Source organism: Alosa sapidissima, chromosome 1, assembly GCF_018492685.1.
Source record: "Alosa sapidissima isolate fAloSap1 chromosome 1, fAloSap1.pri, whole genome shotgun sequence".
Taxonomy (NCBI): Eukaryota; Metazoa; Chordata; class Actinopteri; order Clupeiformes; family Clupeidae; genus Alosa; species Alosa sapidissima.
In genome coordinates this window covers 9,447,479-9,465,941 of record NC_055957.1, presented here as the reverse complement: position 1 = coordinate 9,465,941, position 18,463 = coordinate 9,447,479, and the positions used below count along the sequence as shown (strand labels likewise).

General features: G+C 41.8%; 1 protein-coding gene across 2 annotated transcripts in view; it reads right to left on the bottom strand.

Moving 5' to 3' along the window:
* Nucleotides 1–18,048, bottom strand: part of stag1a (stromal antigen 1a) — a 39,944-nt gene extending 21,896 nt beyond the window's left edge. For both annotated transcript variants that reach the window (XM_042094570.1, XM_042094579.1), the window contains exon 1: nt 17,897–18,048. The gene's annotated coding sequence lies outside the window, so the exon portion shown is untranslated. The remainder of the gene's footprint in view (nt 1–17,896) is intronic.
* Between the last annotated feature and the right edge of the window lie 415 nt (nt 18,049–18,463).

Genomic DNA, 18,463 nt, shown 5'->3' with positions numbered 1-18,463 from the left:
GTGTAGTCTTTAGAGTTATAAAGGCAGAGTCCTCAGTCTTCACACACTCACATGCACGCGCACACACACACACACACACACACACACACACACACACACACACACACACACAATCTCTAGTGTATGACGATGTTTCAAGCTATGCTTTACTGCCTTCACTAAGGGAAGATTGTGTAGCACTGCTGTGTCCTGGAACATGATCTAAGAGGTTAAGAGAGAACTGTTGAATCCAGAAAGCTTGCAGTTCCACAGGGACTCGTCGCAGAGACAGAGGGAGCAGCACGGTGTCCCCACACACCCCTGGTTAAGAGAGACACTGCCAGAGTGCTCGAGCCATCTAATCTGATCTGATCTGAAACAGAAATGCCCGCCCGCTCACAGGAACCAACCCGAGTCTGTCTGAGCCACTGAATTAAGGATGAGGTGTGACTGGTTTGTGGAGGCTCGATGAGGAGTGTGCCACTATGCCAGTTAGATTGGTGTTTGGTGCAGGCAGCGCTAAACTCCAGCCAGGCGAAGGGGTCAATTTGAATTACGGATAACACGCTCAGCGTGAACGTAAGACACAGACACTCCGAGAGCGAATAGGGGAAACTGTTCAGGAAGCCTCCCCACAGATCGGCCCAGTGGAGCGCCTGCCAGCAGCCCTGAGGGAGACAGGACAGTGCACACACACACACACACACACACACACACACACACACACACACACACACACACAACCTGCACTGCACGACTTCACAGCTATGTGAGATGACAATCTTGTCCCCAGCGCAACTGGAGCCTGAAGAGAATCCCATTAAACATCAGTAAAACACCTGACACACACACAGAGAGAGAGAGAGAGAGAGAGAGAGAGGGATAGAAAAAGAGAGGGATAGAGAGAGAGACACGCACAACATGTGTGTAGTAACTGCAGCGAAGTAGTTACTTGCAAACTAAAATTTAGAACAAATGCCAATTTCTTTCTTTCTTACATGTCAGAGGTTTGCATGAGCCCACAGCTGACTAAAAGAAATAGGTGTTTAGCTGGCGGGCATGCCAGGTGCGGGGTGTGCTGTTACAGAGCTCCGCGCTTGCTGGGATCTGGAGGGGATGAGAAGGCTTCATGGGTGTTGGTTCAGTAACTGCCAAGGCTTGTGGTTTGTTCTCGCTCCACTCAGACGCAGTCTAATACCAGAGAGCTTGTCTGTCTTCTCTCCAAATTGGCATTCGAGCTCAGCCTCAGCAGTCTGATTTTAAGACTATATTGCCTGACGACTCTGTTTTGCCTTACAGAAATCTGCTCTTTCTGGACATATCTTAAACAGCTAGCAGAGAACGGCAATGTTAGGATTGCTCTCCATAAACACAGTTAAAGTTAATCCCTCTCTAGCCGCGGAAGCTAATGGGACTGTGATTATATTCGCTCACTGTGGCGTTAAGCAGATTAGAGTCACCAACTCTCCTCTGGATGGGATACCAGTCAATCGCAGGTTAACCAACAGCCGAAGCTGCTACCCATTTCCAGCTGGGTGGACTGAGTTAGCGTAGATAAAGTACCTTGATCAAGGGCAAAACATGCAGTCTCAAGTGAATGTGCTGGGTTTTGAACTAAGACCCATTAGCTCACTCTGTCCACAGTAATAAATTAATCATTAATCTCAACGGCCCCCTTTCATTACTACAATATTTCTTCTACTGACCAGGGGTGCGTTTCCCAAAAGCATAGTTGCTAACTAAGTTATTAGTTGCCATTGCCCCCATTGCCAACCAACTAAGTTGCTAACAGGTTAGCAACTATGCTTTTGGGAAATGCACCCCAGTATAATCTGAAACATGGACGTTTCACTGGACTACTAGCATCTCAATCAGGTAAAAGCTGTATCTGTGTGGACAGAGATGGCAGCTTACTCTAACAAACCTGTGTCATGGACAGCAATGGTAGCTTCCTCTAACTCAGTGAACTAACTATGAGCATGTCCCTTGAGCCTGAGTCAATGAGGGAAAACAACACAGATCACATGGTTGACTTCCCCTCCTTTAAACAGCCTTGTTTGGGCTCTCTGACACCCGGATTTACACACATGGCTGGTCAGGGATGGGGGCAGGCGCACGGGAAACGGGGGAGCGCGGCAGTCAGGAGGGAATAAAAGAGGTCAGGGAGACCAGAGGAGAACCGCGGGGGGTCAACCCATTCATCGACACCTCACTGGCACAGCAAGCAGGCAGGCAAATGCAGCCTTCAAACAGCTGAACTCTGCAGTATCTTGGCAATGGGGCAAATGTGTAGGAATGTGTGTCCTGAAACATGAACATGAAGGTTTTTGGTTTTTTTTTTTTTTTGTCAGAACATGAGGCCATAGAAATGTGACAAAAGATGACACCTGAAGCTTGGCCAAACTTTGTTGCAAAGATGTAATGGAGAATTCTACAGCAAGCTATGGGAGTAAAGAGACTGACTTACACTTAAACAAAACCTCTCACAGTCTTCAAAACAATGATCTAGTCTCCATCTCTCCTGTGTGTGCAATGCATCATACTCTATCTGTCTGGGCAACGCCGAGCGAGAGGCTGTTTTATCACTGGCTCATGACCTCTCTGACAGTCTGAAGTCAGACTGCGGCTGAAAGCTGTAATTTCAGCTGTCAACTTCCGCTTCAAGCTTTGCAAAGGATGCCATACAACTACTCCAAAGCCACTCACTAAGGCCCATTCTCTAGCTGCCGCGTCTGAAAAGATATCTGAGCCGACAACTCTCTGAACTCAAGTACACTCACCTCGAAACAGCAAAGATAGAGAGCTTTCATGTGGTACAGAAGAACATTTACTCTGTTCTATCTGATTACCCAAATCGAAATTGGTGTTGGCAATCACAGCAACTAAAAATGCAGGTCTTTGATTGTGTACATCTCCCAGACACACTCCATTAGATCAGTCATCTTGATCAATGAATCTGGCATATTTCTTAATGCCATAAAATAAAGGCTGTTCACTTGCAATAAAACTGAGTGAGATAAAGATAGCATGTAAATAGAGGGTGGTGACACTCTTTCCTTAAACAAATAAATGGTGTAGCTTATGTTTATCAGCTCCTTCCATATCATGTTGCTTCATCATTTTGCTTTCAAATAGGCCTACATCAAACAAAGAACACTTCCTTGTTGAGTTTCAAATGATATCCAAATGCTCATTCAAAAGATTTCACACTCACTACCCCCCCCCCCCCCCAAAAAAAAAGAAAAGAAAGAAAAACAACCAAACAGGAGAGCTCAGCACACGTGCAGGGCCCGTGGAGACATCTGACAGATAGACGGTGTACTCTGGCAGCCCTTCACACCTGCCACCCGCCTTCCCTCGCCTCGCCTGACGCTGCTCGGCCAATCCAATCACATGCACAGCTTATGACCTACCCACCGTCACCATGGCAACGCCTGCCTTCTGCAGTACATGTCATGCATGTTAAGTGCCTTACAGTACAGGGCTGCGCACGCGTGGAAGCAAATCTCCACCCCACCCCCCCTCCTCCACCCCCCCCCCCCCCCCCTCACGTCTTCACATATGCAAACATGCGCGTACGCACACACACACACACACACACACACACACAGAGGGAGAGAGAGAGAAAGAGAGAGAGACACACACACATGATTGTGGAATAAGTCTGCAACCGGTCACAAAAGACAATAGAGATAATCGTGAAGCCGATGTGAACAAAGAATGAGGTCACAGATCATATAAGCCGCTTTCAGACATGACGTCCGAACAACGTCCTAATATTGGGTCTGGATCTCACGCGGACTTAAGTATTCAAACATGACCCTCACGCACGGACATGGCCCGGGTGGGTTCATACCTGAGTAATTAGTCTGGGTGGTTTAGGTGAGGAGGTTGACGCACTGTAGGCTACTGTCGGGGTATGGTGCACAATATAGGTTCAATAATGATGATTAATAATGCTAATAAGGCAAGTTCAAATTGTTGATACGAAAAGAAGGTCTGAAAAGATGTATTTTATTTTCCTTTAAAAGTGCAACGTGTTTCTGTGTCTGCCCCACTTGCCCAAAGATGCACTCACTAGAAGATCCTGTAGATTGAAAGTTGCCCTTTTAAGACCGTCTTTTCTTTCTCCTAAGTTATCATCCACATCCAAGTGATAGCCAAAAGCCTGTCTAATGAAGGGTATTGTGGCTATCTGGCCATAGCCCACAGTTAAATTGTGATGCAATGGTTGTTATCTTGGCTTGCTTTTTGACTGTATTCTGTATTTGACTCTAGTGGATGTGTGCCTAACTGCAGTAAAGTTGTTTTATTATTTTAAAGAAGCTTTGTGTTATATGTGCAGGTCTTTTATCAACATTGGTTTGACACAAAGTCGTCCCTCGTAGCCAGTGCTAAATTGATTTTTCGAATGTGTTTAATATCCAACGTCCATTATAGAACCAACTTTATTGCAGTATGTGTATAACTAGCCTACATTGGAACTTGCTGTCCTAGCAAATTAGTGCCTTATCACCTTATAAACCTTATAAACTATAACCATAACCTTATAAACTAGAGTTGGGTCATTCCACATCAATTCAACCAGGGCCAACGCACTTATGTCTCAAAACTACTAAATTACACTGCTAAATTACTTTTATGTAAGATCAATACTTTCCAAGATACAGCCAGTTTCACGGGGTGAGGGGGGTGTCGATTTTGTTCGGCCTCTTTTTTTTGTCAAAGTTCACAAGCCCATAGCGCAAGAACTAAACCATGTAGGAGGCTCAAAATTTGCATGCTGGTACATAAATAGGAATAGTATGTAGCAAAATCGTCACGTTTGGTCTGGATGATCCTGCATGGTCATAGCTGTCCCTCAAAGTTGATCAAAAGTTTATTGGAGTTTTTGGCTGGGCTCTGTTTAGGCCTTCTCTGACCCAGTTAAACAAAGTGGACACTCATCAGCTTCGCACAACAAAGGTGTGAATTTATCCGCATCTTACCCTTTTGTGTTAAGACATACGTTCACTCGCATGACATCCAGTAGTCCACTTAGTACTAGGAGGCAGGTAGGGTAAGGCCTGGGTGATGTCTAGGTCAAATAATGCGGACAATTGTGTTCATACATATAGCCCATCCACGTGACATCTATATTGTGTCCAGATTCCAGTCTATGTCTGAAAGGGGCTATACTCCAACAATTCATAAGCCTATTCAGTAACAAATCCTGTGGTTTATCAGATTGAGAAAATGACGGCAAAGCATAAAGAAACAGAAATAATATGTTAGTGAGTGTTCCTCTCTTATGCTTACTGAAGACATTCTGAAGAAATAACAATAGACTGTTGAACCAAAAATATACCATATTATACCAAACATTCCACCATTACATGATTTTCACTATTACATGATTTCTATATAAAATTTTGCAAATGTAAATACAAAATTCTTTGTTAGGCATAAGTTATACAGCATTATGGCAGATCAGAGTGGGTTCCTCTGAGTCTATTGAGGAAAGAGAATTCCATTCTTTAAAAAATAATTAGGTTGGCTCTATACATTTTTCACTTTGAGTGTTTCTTTTCTGTGGTCCCTAAGGATGTCATTGTTTGATGATGTGATGAACGATGGGAAGCATCAGACATGATGAGAGTTACAGGCAAAAAACTTTTATTACAATAGCGTTTCTAAGCACAACAAAGCTTCAGCACAGCAGTCCGATCCAATGATTGCCCAGGCATTACAATCATTACACATGTAAAAAGTAAAGCGCACTGCTTGAGTCTTCAGAGCTCGTGTGACTTGTCGGCTGAGTCAGCCTTCTGCTTTTATTTGTGTGTGTGTGTGTCTGTAACTGCAGTCTTATCCAGGGAGACTGTCGGTGCCGAGTAGCTGGGATAGCGCAGCCTAAAGCCTGTTTCATCACATCAGCGAAACGATGCGAGCAGAGAGCTTAAAGGCTCTCTAATGGTCCACACACAGATGGACAAGGCAGCCTAAGAACACAGTCACTTTCTCTTTTTAATCTACCCCCAGCATGCTGCTTTTGTGGAGGCTGCTTAAGTGTGTGTGTGTGTGTGTGTGTGTGTGTGTGTGTGTGTGTGTGTGTGTGTGTGTGTGTGTGTGTGTGTGTGTGTGTGTGCGTGCTTGTGTGCAATTGTGGGAGAGGTTATGTCACAAAAAAAGAAAATCCACAATAGAGAATCCGCAGTTGTATAGTCTTTTTCCCTTCTGATAACATCCTTTACACACACCCAGTCTTACAAATTTGTCTTTTTTTACACCTCGACAGATTCTCTTTAATGACCCGAGCTTCCTCATTCTAACGCTCTCGCTCTCTCTCTCTCTCTCTCTTTCTTCTCAGTGAGCTCACAGTCTACGGTGCTGGGGGGAATAATGACTATAGTATAAGGATTGATCACCCACATCTCAATGCTGCAATTCCTCCACAGCAACAAATGTGAAAACCCTCAGACGCAGAATCAATCTAAGGTGGGCAGATATCCGCACACCATCTTGCAAACAGAAGCAAAGCAAATTGGACCACTAACTTCACAATACTGGCAGTGAACAAAATGGCACCTTTCTGTTTATGTTCTTTTGAATTCCGCTCTTGAAAAAATAGGAAAGGAATGTGGTCCAGCGAAGGATCCACTGTGGGTATGGATTTAGAAATGCTCCTTTTGAACTTCCAAAGAAAGTCTGTGAGGACCCAAACATGAGTCACACTGCAGGGCCTACAAACCATCTAACAGCTTTGGTTACAGCTGAGATTACATGTTTAGGAATCTGGAATGATGCAAAACATAAGCTAATCCAATTGATTCAATCTGAACTACAACTATCCAGACAACTATCTAACACATCCACATCAGTTCCTTAATTCATTGAAATAAATCAATGAATTATATATAATTCATTGATTTGTAAATAAATATAAATATATATGAAATATATGTCTTTGAAAACAAATGATTCCAGTAAGTAAGTGGGAGTAAGTGGAATTACTCGGGCTGCAGGGGATTTCTGATCACCTCAGTACTGTTATACATGCACAGAATTCGTGTCTTAACTCATGGATACTTTTTATGGTATTTAAAAAAAAAAAGAAAGTATGCATCACACAACCACACAGCTTGAAGCATTATGAATATCTTCTACCAATGAAATGATACATGTTTTCTATGATCAACAGCTGCTGATATGAACAACTAGAAGGGTTAAGCTTTGTTTCTCTAGCCTGGATGGCTGAAATGAATTGGCTAGGAGACTGACTCTTTCAGTGGTGTGAGTGAAAGGGCCCATTCACCTGAGAGAAAGGAATCTCATTCAGGGGAGTGTGTGTGTGTGTGGGGGGGTTGGGGGGTCGAGAGCTGTGGATTGGTCATGAAAATGACTAGACCAGCATTCGACAGCAGGGGACCTGACACAAAAGGGTGATGCTGGATAGCAACAAGAAAAACCTTGAGTACCCTGAAAAGATAAAGAAATGCAGGGACTATGGACTCGAGTTTTTTTTTTTTTACTCGATGTAGTGTTTTTGAGAATCGATGCAGTCACAGTGTTTTTGATAACTGATACAGTATCACACAGCTTAATATTACAGCTCAACTCTATCAATACAGTTGATACACTTGAAACTCTTATGCGACGTATGGTATTATTATTAAGCTAGTCCTAGCCTACCCATGAAATGTACCCATCTAGTCACAGTCAGCTATGATGGCATTTCTGGCTTGTAAAACTAGCATGCTAACTGTCTAAAAGAAATGCGAACTGGCTTCTTTTGCTAATTAAATCTTTTTTTTTATTATTTATGTGGTGGTCCATTCTGGCCCACATAAGTAGGCTTGGCTACATACTGATGGAGATCTGTCCTGATACCAAAATTACTTTAAAATTTGGAAAATTCCTGCACACTGTAATGTTATTACTGCATACTATAATGCTAATGTAAAACCAAAACATGAACTATCCAGAATATCCTAAATTGCTAATTGTCAAAACTCAACTTCAATTGTCTCAACTCAACTTCAGCAGGGATGGGCCTGGGGAAAATCATAGCTAAAAGGTTGTCCAACTTCTACTCTGTGCTCTGTAGGAATCCCCATTGTTTCTTGGTGTTTTATGCCCCCAACGTTGTCTTCAAGGCAGCACTGCCTGGAAGGCACTAGGGTTGGGCATGGGTTAAGGTTAGGGTTAGGGTTGGGGTTAGGATTGGGATTAGGTTTAGGATTAGGTGCCTTTAAGTCAGCGGTGGCAGCGCTGCATGGAATGCGACAATGGGTGCATAAAACACCATCGAGCAATCCTCATTACCCTATCATGTAGTACTAATGTTCCTGTCAGTTTTTTCAAAGGCTGCTCACACAAAGAATGTGTTTGGCCTTGTGAAATCTATCTATCTACGTATCTATCAAAATAGGCTTATTTTGACTAGACTAGATTTCTACAGACTACAGACTTCTGACTTGATTTGTTTCTTGTTATTTAGGGCTATTTTCTTGTTGGCCCAAAACCACTGACTTTCTACTTATGCACATTTGCAACATTATGCAACATTTTAATGGTGTTAAGGCAAAGGACAAGTTCTTGTCTCAAAAAATTATTTTCTTTGTCTCATGAGAAATAAACTTTTAATGATATCTCACACATTTCTTCTAATGGACTTGTAGGAGAAATAAGCCAAGATAAGAATAGATTGAGGGAAAACAGTATTTTGGACTTGTATTGGACTACGGCTGAGACAAAAGGAGGGATAATATTTCTCTAGCTCTCCTTTTATGGTCAGCCAAGTCCAATTTAAGTTGCTTAAGTTACTTTCCTATGGGATGACATAAAAATTAAAGCCTGCCAGAGGAGAGCTCACATTAACATCAAAACACAAAAAGCAAATCGTTTGCAAGTTGAAGTTGAAAGAACAAAACAGCCCACACTACTATATATTCACTCCACAATGATTCCAGCATGATTGAGTACAGTATTCACCCCCCCCCCCCCGCCCCAATGTTTCCAACAGGTTCTGTTTTAGGTTACCCTATGTCCAATAGTTTTACTCACATCATTTATGATTATGATATAATAATAACAATGTGACAATGCCAGTCAAATACTCTTTTCCCTCAAGCTAACAGCTAGTCTAGGCTAGCGCCAATATTATGAGGCACACAGTCTGATATGCTTCAGCTCTGAAAACAGCGCTAATATCCTCCTATATCTGGGAGTAATCAGATTGCTAACATGACATATTTAATATGTCACATGTGCTTATTTGGCCATTTATTATGTACATTTGGGGTTAGCCTAACTACTTTTCTTCAGTAAAAAAGATGAATTTCTGGCATGTCTTGATACGTACTTTCAAGTGCAAATGCTGTTTTTAAATGATTATGTATCATCACATTCAGCACCAGTCTCACCAGCTCAAGCCCTTACTCACTTGCAATAAATTATGAAAATACCAGTCAAGTCAAACACTCTGTTGTGCCAACAGCCTTGTAAGCAGTGAAGGCTACACAGCCCTCGTGCAACATGCTCTTACAAAGCATGGCCTGCTTCAATGTTCAGACACCATGTTTCAGAGAAACAGGTGGTAAATGACACAAGTGAATGCCTATGCTATTACTGCCTAATACTAAGCAGAAACATACTCTCTCTTTCAGCTGGCAGTCGCTGATAAACTGCAGTCCCATACTGTACTGTCATGTGATGATATGATCAACGGTGTGTTTGCATATGAATCAGAAGAGTTAGTCAGGGAGAGAGAGACATGGATACTGTATGTTGTGACAGAGGGGCAGATGGGTTGTATTATCAGGCTGATTCCAGTTTTCTGTCAGCTCTGGTAATGCATAGCTTGCCACAATTATGCACCTAGCGTGTCTTGGCAACCCAGCTCAATTTTTGATTAAATCTAAAATGGAATAACATCGAGGTTATGGCACAGAAAACATCTTCATGGTGTCATAAAACATAGTGGATATTAAACCATATATGACCAGCTGAGTCCAAAGAGTCTAAAATTTCAGGCAGACAGCAAGGGGACCCAGCTATGAATGAACTAATGAATAATAGATAAATAGTTGCGCATCAAACTGCTGCTGGTAGCTGCAGATGTTTGACCCGTATGTGGAGCCGCACAGTCGACTGGCCCCCCGCCCAGGAGGTGTCTCATCAAGCCGACTTGCCTCCAAATTCATTTTTAATTGCCACTTTAGCCAGAGGCCCAAGTCAAGACTACACCCAGAACTGAAGAGAGACAGCGAATGCCTGTTGGACTGCATCACGTCAGCCCCCACCCCCTTTTTTGTTGAAATGCTCAGATTGTTTTGTCCTATTCCTTTTCCCCTTTGCCTCTCTCTCTCTGTATGTCTGTATGTGTGTGTGGTAGCTATGGGGCAGCAGCTGGTGTGTGTGTGTGTGTGTGTGTGTGTGTGTGTGTATATGTGTGCAACAGTCTAATAATCAGTTGAAGACTAAGGAGCACTGCTGGGAAATGGGATTTAAAGCGTCAGGAGAGCCGCTGGCTTTTATTTGTGTGCATCACACAGGCGCAGACAGGACCCATCTATCTTGTGTGCGCCAGCACGGCCCAGGCCTTCCTCTGAGCCGTTCACACAGAGCCCAGGCAGAGAGCAGCCGCGAGAGGCTCCAGCAGAGCACCACTACTCAGCATGGCTGCTGCTACGGAGTTCTGCACAAAATGGAGACCAGGAAAGAGGAGGGGGGGGGGGGGGGGTGTTGGTGTTCCAGTATCTGCAGCAAGGATAAGCGAAGCAGTGTGTCAACACAGCACTGATCTCCACACTTTGCCCTCGTACCACCACATCTCCTAGCTCCTTTATTTCACTCCGTCTTTTTCTCTCGTTCTTTCCTTCTCTTTCTTTCTTTCCTTCTCTCTCTCTTTCCTTCTCTCTTTCTTTCCTTCTCTCTCTCTTTCCTTCTCTCTCTTTGCAGCATGCCTTTCAATTCTTGTTTGACATTTGCTCTTAACACCAGGCAGAAGTTTATGGCAAGATAACGAATGTGCACACACTTGCACACTTCCCTATACGATGGCACACCGAAGAAAAATAATTGGAAATCTCTCAGCTGACCCCAGAGGGCTGCGGAGATGTCAAACTGAGCTGCTGCTGGTTAGCCTGCCTCTTCTCCCCACACATATCAGTCTGCTCTCACTCAGTAACACTGAGCCAGCCAACCAGCCCCTTAATCTGTTAAACACTCTCCAACATGATCCCACAAGGTTACCTCAGAGCAAATGCACAGCCATAGACTTAGCATGTCAGTCACTCGTGCCCAGATACCACATACAGGCTCTGCTGGGAGTAGGTGTTTTTTTTTCTTCACATTTTGGCCTTTGATCAATTAGGTCTTGGTAAACATTTATGATTAATGAGCCAAAGCATTTTTTTTTTTTTATCGCATCCCGATAATGTTAGTAATAAAATGCTGGCATGACTCCTGACAATGACCACATTTATTAAGCTTGCAAGTCGTTCTTCATTTATAGCCTCCGGCAAGCAGACCCAGGCTGTCTGAGAAAACATCAATGCAACTCATCCTCTCAAGAACCCAAAGTTGAAGCTGCTTTTTTCAGTGCAGACCATATATAATTCAATATCCTACTTATCTTGCTGACACTTTTACCCATAACTAAACTAACAATACTAGCAGAGAAAAGCAACTGGAATCAAACCGAAGATTGTTGTCTGATTGATCAGAGAATTTGGTGATTGATAAGAAAGATCCAAGTCATTGTGCACTGTAGGGAAAACAATTTGTTTGTTTGCATCAATTCAATAGAGCAAATTCCTGTACTGCACAGGCTATTTGTGCTGATCACTCTTGCTCAGTCTCCTCATTACTTTAACTGAAGCGCGAGTGCTCAGGAGGACATCAAACACAATCACATCAGCCTGCTGCAATTACACACCCAGGTAGGACTGAGGCAAGGCTGCTACAGCACATCTGAGCAATGCTGCATGAAACTCTCCTGCAGGGTTCAGCTCTGCCTGATTCAACAGTTTACACTGGTCTGCACTCTGCAGCCTCACGGCCGACGGCTGGGTAGGGAACACTCAGACATCCCCCAAGAGCTCTGGGTTATATGATTTCTTACTGTGTCTCCAGGCAAAGACACGCACTGCCATTTTATTGATGCTTTGAAGAAAAGGGATTTATGACCATTTCATAGCCACGATAACATCTCTCAGAGGAATTGCTACAAACTAAAGAGACGGTCAGACAGAACTTTTTGAAGCTTTGATATCAACAGTTTACAAGAGTTCTACTGACTCACACAGGCTGATACTTATACCTACGTTTAGTAATGCAAATGTAGAATTATTCTACAGTAGCTTTTACATTCCTATTGTTAACATCTACACTTAACTGCATTCCAATCTCATACAGTAAAGTAAGGTGCTATGTGTGGAGGTTATCATTTAAAACATTTTAAAAGCTAGCATGCAAACTAGCTAACGCAGAGTGGCTCTCCTGTTATATTTCTTTGGGCCATGTGTGGCACTGTGTTAAATACAACATTCAAACTGCAAAGCCAGTCCGGCTAAATAGTTAGATCTGATATGATCACGCCACTGCCAACTGCTCTCTCTCTCTCTCTGTCTGTTGATTTTGCAGCTATGATAAGGACGAGGATCAGCAGCCACTCATAATTGCCCAAGAGCTGCCTTGGGTCTGTCAAGGATGCAGCTCCTCATACTAAGAGGAGCGACATCAATGGATCATTTATGTTATGGTCGGCTACATTTTACGTATTACCAATGTAGCACTGAGAACTGTGGGATTTTAAAGGCTTTGAATACTAGAAAGCTCTGGCAATATCTGTCCAGAGTGTACCACTGCACTACATAACATATGAATAACATACATTCATCTATCACCATTCATTTATTATAGACTATGTGCATTCATAAAAGTCCAGCATCATAACTGAGGTAATGTTGGGCACCTGTAAAAGATCAGCAAACAACAAGTAGCAACGGAGCATTTGGCAGTGGTGGATTCTATAATCTGCTTTGTAAGTTAAACAACACATAATATAAGCAAGGATCCAATTTACTGTTTCAAATGAAAGACTGCATAACATATACCCATACTGAATCAAATGAAACACTGCATAATATTTAGCCATACTGTTTCCAATGAAACACTGCATACTGTTTACCCATACTGTTTCAAATGAAAGACCACATACCAGTTATGTATAGCTTGTTCTGTGTGCGGGGGAGCCCAAGCAAGGCTATTTAAAGCTGTGTTTATATACAAGCATGCAAGTCACAAGTAACCAGCAGTAGCACATTCAGTATGGAGCTCATACCAGGCATTTAAAAGCAAGGTCATTTCCATAGCTTCATGTGAAACCTAGTTGTAATCCACTGACTGACTTTAGATGAGTAGTTTTGGACTTTGCCTATTGAGATTGGGTTGGCTAATAACACATTCCTTTTATCACCATATTAAAGGTGAAAAAAGAACAAACTATAAAGTAAAAGCTTGACATTTATTGTTGTGGTCCTTCCACTGTACCCACATGGTTCCATAGTCTAGATGTCTAAGATCAGGAAAAATATACTCTGCGGTTTGTAGCTGTCAGATTACTTGACCTCTGTATTTCTGGCAACTGGGTTTCTACACAGTAAGTTTTATTTTAGATGCTTAAGTTGTCCTTGCTGTGTTGTATCTTTAAATGCCTCCAGAATTGCAATCCCACTTTTGTTTCCTATGGAATGTCAGAGGAATGTATCTTTATAACTCAAAAGAAAAGCTGCACTCCTGGGTTGCTGCATGACATTACATAGTCATTACACTGTACCTATACCCTGAATTATACCCAGTGAATTTATTTATCTAGAAGAATCATAACAGACCCTACATCACAACTACTGGCTAGTTCATCATTTGTAGTGTGCATGTCTGTAAAGTGAGAAACAGCTGGCAGGAAAAATAACAGACTCAGACAATGGTGGCAGATAATTTAGAGTGTTTGTAGGAGGAAGGGTGCTGACGATGGCACAACCAAGTGAACCAATTTACCTCAGAAAATAACCCCCCCCCACACACACACACACACAAACACACACTGCTGTTCTCTGCTGAGCTGACTCATCAGAGGGCTTTGTGGGATGATGACAGTAAGCATGAGGGCTTTTGCAAAAAGAAAAGTCCACAGTCACAGTGTTACTGTGTAGCTCACACAGTACCTCAAAACATCAATACTGTGACATGGCATAATATATCTCCGTGTCATATTGTTGATATGTATCGATACAGAAGCTGCTGTATCAATACGACATCAAAAAGCAAAAAGCGTAGGAGACAAAAGAAAAGGTCATTTTAAGTTTTAAAGTTAACGCTAATAATACAAATCTGTGGGCCTGAAATGAAGTGTCTCTACAGCTGTCGTTTTGTGAGGTTTGCTCGCAATACTCAGCCTTACTACCTTTAGCCTGCATCTCTTCTCATCTGAAGCTTGTGTTCACTTTTCCAGGGAGGCTCATGAGAGAGAGACAGTGCCGATAGAGTATGAACACATTCCAAAGTGCTGGCTTTAAATACAAATTGGTGCAGCAATCAATAGAGAGGTGGCTGGATAATGCTGAGCTATTGCAAGACTGAGTTAAAATGGTGTCCTAACTGGCAACAAAAACATGTGGGCATACACTGATTTTATATCTGAGATCTTACAATAGGTTGCAGACAAAAACACACACACTCACAGAGAGAGAAAGAGAGAGAGAGAGAGAGAGAGCGAGAGAGAGAGAGAGAAAGAGAGAGAGAGAGACATGTGTGTGTGACACTAAAGATGGCAGTGACAGTGTAATGCTGAACAGCTGGTCAGCTCCACAAAGACCCAAACTCAAGTCTTACTGGACCTGAAGGAGTCCTTGTTGCATCTGCCTGCAACTGGAGGCATTTGGATTTAGCAAGGCAACCTTAAATGTGTGGATGCACACACAAGTCTACATCTTACAGAGGCAGAAAAAAGAGAAGGTTCTACCGTTGACAGTGGTTTGATGCCATATGTTAGATGGAATGAGCACAAAAGAAGGATTAAACAAGGTACCATCGACAGCCTTTCAAATTGAGCTTTCAACAGGCAGACAAAAGCACACAAAAGTAAAGCCTGCATTTTAATTTGACAGATAAACTCAGTAAACTTTAGTTTAGTCAGTTCCGTTTTCAACAGCTCATATTTTTCCCTCTAACACTACAGGAGAATTACTGCTTTTAAGTTTAGTTCATCATCAACCCCCAGCTGTATGCTCCTCATGGTCCACAACCTGTTCAAGGAACGCTCGAAAAATACATGGACAGTTCAAGCTCTGCACAGTTCAAGCTCTGCAAATGGTAAACAAACATAATGGTACTTCAAAGGCCAAAAGAGGTGTGTCATTTGATTAGCTGCTCAACTCATATATCAACAACATTTCACAAAAACAAACAAAATTGATGGCACAGTGTGTTTGGAGGTCGTCCAGTTTAGGCAATGCATTGACTGTGACTATGACTATCTAGAAAATATTTTGAATATGACTGTCTCTACATCTGCCACTGAGGTTTCACTGTCATTGTTATCATTATTCATATGAGACAATTATGCAGCTCAGCCCATCAAAGTCCAAGTCTGGTGTTTAGTCAAGCAGGGCCTGCTGCGCCCTGTGGCCATAGCTTAAGTCACATGGCACTACGACATGGAACAGAGTAGCCTATAATGTTGGAATGTTGAAACGTGTTCAAACAGACCTCCTTTTTCCTGATATAATGCTACAGAATGACTTACTGACTCAGAATTTTAGAATTGGCATCCATTCAATTCATGAATTGGAATTTAAATTGGCTCCGCACCACAGGAAGTTGAATTTGAATTGGAATGACAGGAAATGGAATTAAATTCATGGCAATTCAAAGCAATCCCACAGTCACACAACAGACATGTGTAATAACATGCATTCAGTGTTGGGAAGGTTACTTTGGAAATGTAATTAGTTACTGTTATAAGTTATAAGTTTTGTGTTTGATGCATTCATATCTGACATATACAGTGAAGCTTCATTGTTAAACACTATCCTTAAATTATGTATATGAATTTCTTAGAATTTAATTGAATTGCAATTCTACTTCCTTTAATTCGAATTTGAATTGTAATTCTAGATCCTGTTTTTGACCTCAATTCAAATTCTAGAATTTAATTGGAATTTAGGAATCATTCTCAATTCAATTCTGAATTTTGCACTAGCCTGCTTACCAGACCATGTGACACATTTAGAGAGTTGCACATCAGATTTCATGTCTGATGATTCATATAATATGTAGGCTACTTAATGCCAAGGTCAAGAGTCAAGGTTAGGTAATAATTTCAGGGTATGGATTACTCTATGTGTTATTTTGTTTATATCTGTAAGACCAGGGGAATGATATGTTTGTCACTGTGTGTCTGTGTTCAAACTTTTACTGTTAAACTGCCAGATCATATTTCTTTTGAATCAGTGTCATAAGACACTTTCTCCTCCTGTCAAATTAGTAGTGCATTTCACCAGACTGCTCCCTATCTACTTCAAAGATGTCTGTGAATGCTCACGAGAAACAATGCTTTGTCTCACTTGTTGTGCATCACTGTCAATAAAACCTTTTTGCTGTGTCTCCATTCATACGAGGTAGGCCTATAAAATCATCATCACCAGAAAGTTTTGAAAGTGGGATACTAATTTAAGCAGCTGTAGCCTACATGTTTATGTTATCTTGACAGGGCCTATCTGAAAGAAGTGAATGGCTGAGACTCATTTCACTGTTGATAGAATTTTCCACTAAAAGCCAGAGAAAATAGGGTGCAAACTCTTTTTTCGTGTGACAAAATAAAGGAATTGTTTTATCCGACGGATTATTTAGCATGGTACAAAGTAGTTGTAATTTGTTAGCATCACAATTTAGTTTAATAACGAATTGTTTATAATCTGTTGTGTAAGAAAAACAGTAAATGTTAAAAAATGTAAAAAAAAATGTTAAAAAATGTAAAATAAATAAATAAATAAAAAAACATACAGCATGACCAGCATAGATGCACTTAAGCCAATTAGGCCAACATCTTCCAGTTACAGTCAGACCTACATGCGCTGTCTTTCCTGTAGCCTACCCAACTGCGCAGATTTCCCGGGTAAATTTACCATAAACACGTAATTTTTTTTGTGAGAGCAAAAAAACTGTATCCAGGTAACATTCCAAAAACACAAAACAAACCATGGTAACCATTATTTTCAGTTCCAGAATGAGTGTTTTGCCATGGCAACAAAGTCAACAACTAGGGTATACAAAAAAAACAATGATGTCGCTGCTTAGTTTATTTACATTGCCACAACATGCATGAAAAAATGCAGTTAACAACGTGATTGGCTATTTCATATTGTTCAATCGTTATAGGTGATCAAATGACGCTACTTGAATATTAACCTTTAAAAATCGGCTGCCGAAAAGGTTTATCTCCAGGTATGCTTCAACACAACGTTATATAATTTACGTTAGCTAGCTAGCTGGCTAATCGACACTGTTCAATGCGGCTCCCTAAGCCAGACAAGGCAATGCATAGACTTCTATTCTTGCACGCCTTTCACTAACGTTGGCTAAACAAACGTCTCATGCCTAGAATTTGATGACAAGACAGAGAACACACAGAAATGATTATTGCTGGCGCTATACGCACAGAATGTTAGGGTCGGACGTGTTGCCAGAGTGGCCCGACGAGAAATCCTCGCAAATACAGATAATGTAACGGGGAAAAAGAAAGCATTCGCTCTTTCAAGCCTCCATGTACCCATCCCCCACCAGCTCTATCTTTGCCTGTCCTCCATCTTTAATCTGTACCCCATCAAGCTTTCCACAGTACCAAAAATGCCCCAAACCGAAAAAAACTTACCGTTGTCGGTCATTGTTGTATTGATTATCGACTTTGGAGTTAAAACTGCAAAATATTATTTTTAGTTTAAAGATTTTTTAATTGAAATTTGGACCGAGAAATGGGACCGCGCCTTTCAGAAGAGCAGCAATCCTAAGCCGCCATCTGGTGGCATTTTCCTCAATCGAATGGCGCATTTACAGACCGGGACCAGAGTGCCCTCTGGCGGACACAAAGTAGTATAGCAGAGGAGCACGCCGAGGGTGGGGGGCGGGGGATCCTAATAAATGAGCTGTGTCCTGCACATCATATTTCTTTCTTTCTTTCCTTCTTTCTTTCTTCTTCTTTTTTTACTCTCATCTCATGAAATTAATTTTAAAACCGTGAGCTTGGAGTTAGACCTGAAGTTGGAGTTTTGTTTGGTTTAGCTGTTTTGGCCCAAGGCCTTAACATGAGAATAAAACGAGAGGGGGCATGTGCCCAGCGTCCAGCGTTCAGCGTCTTAGTCCACCATTTTTCCACACATCCTTTGTCATCGGCTATTTTATCTTAATTAATGAAATGACTAGATGGACACAACTTGCGTGT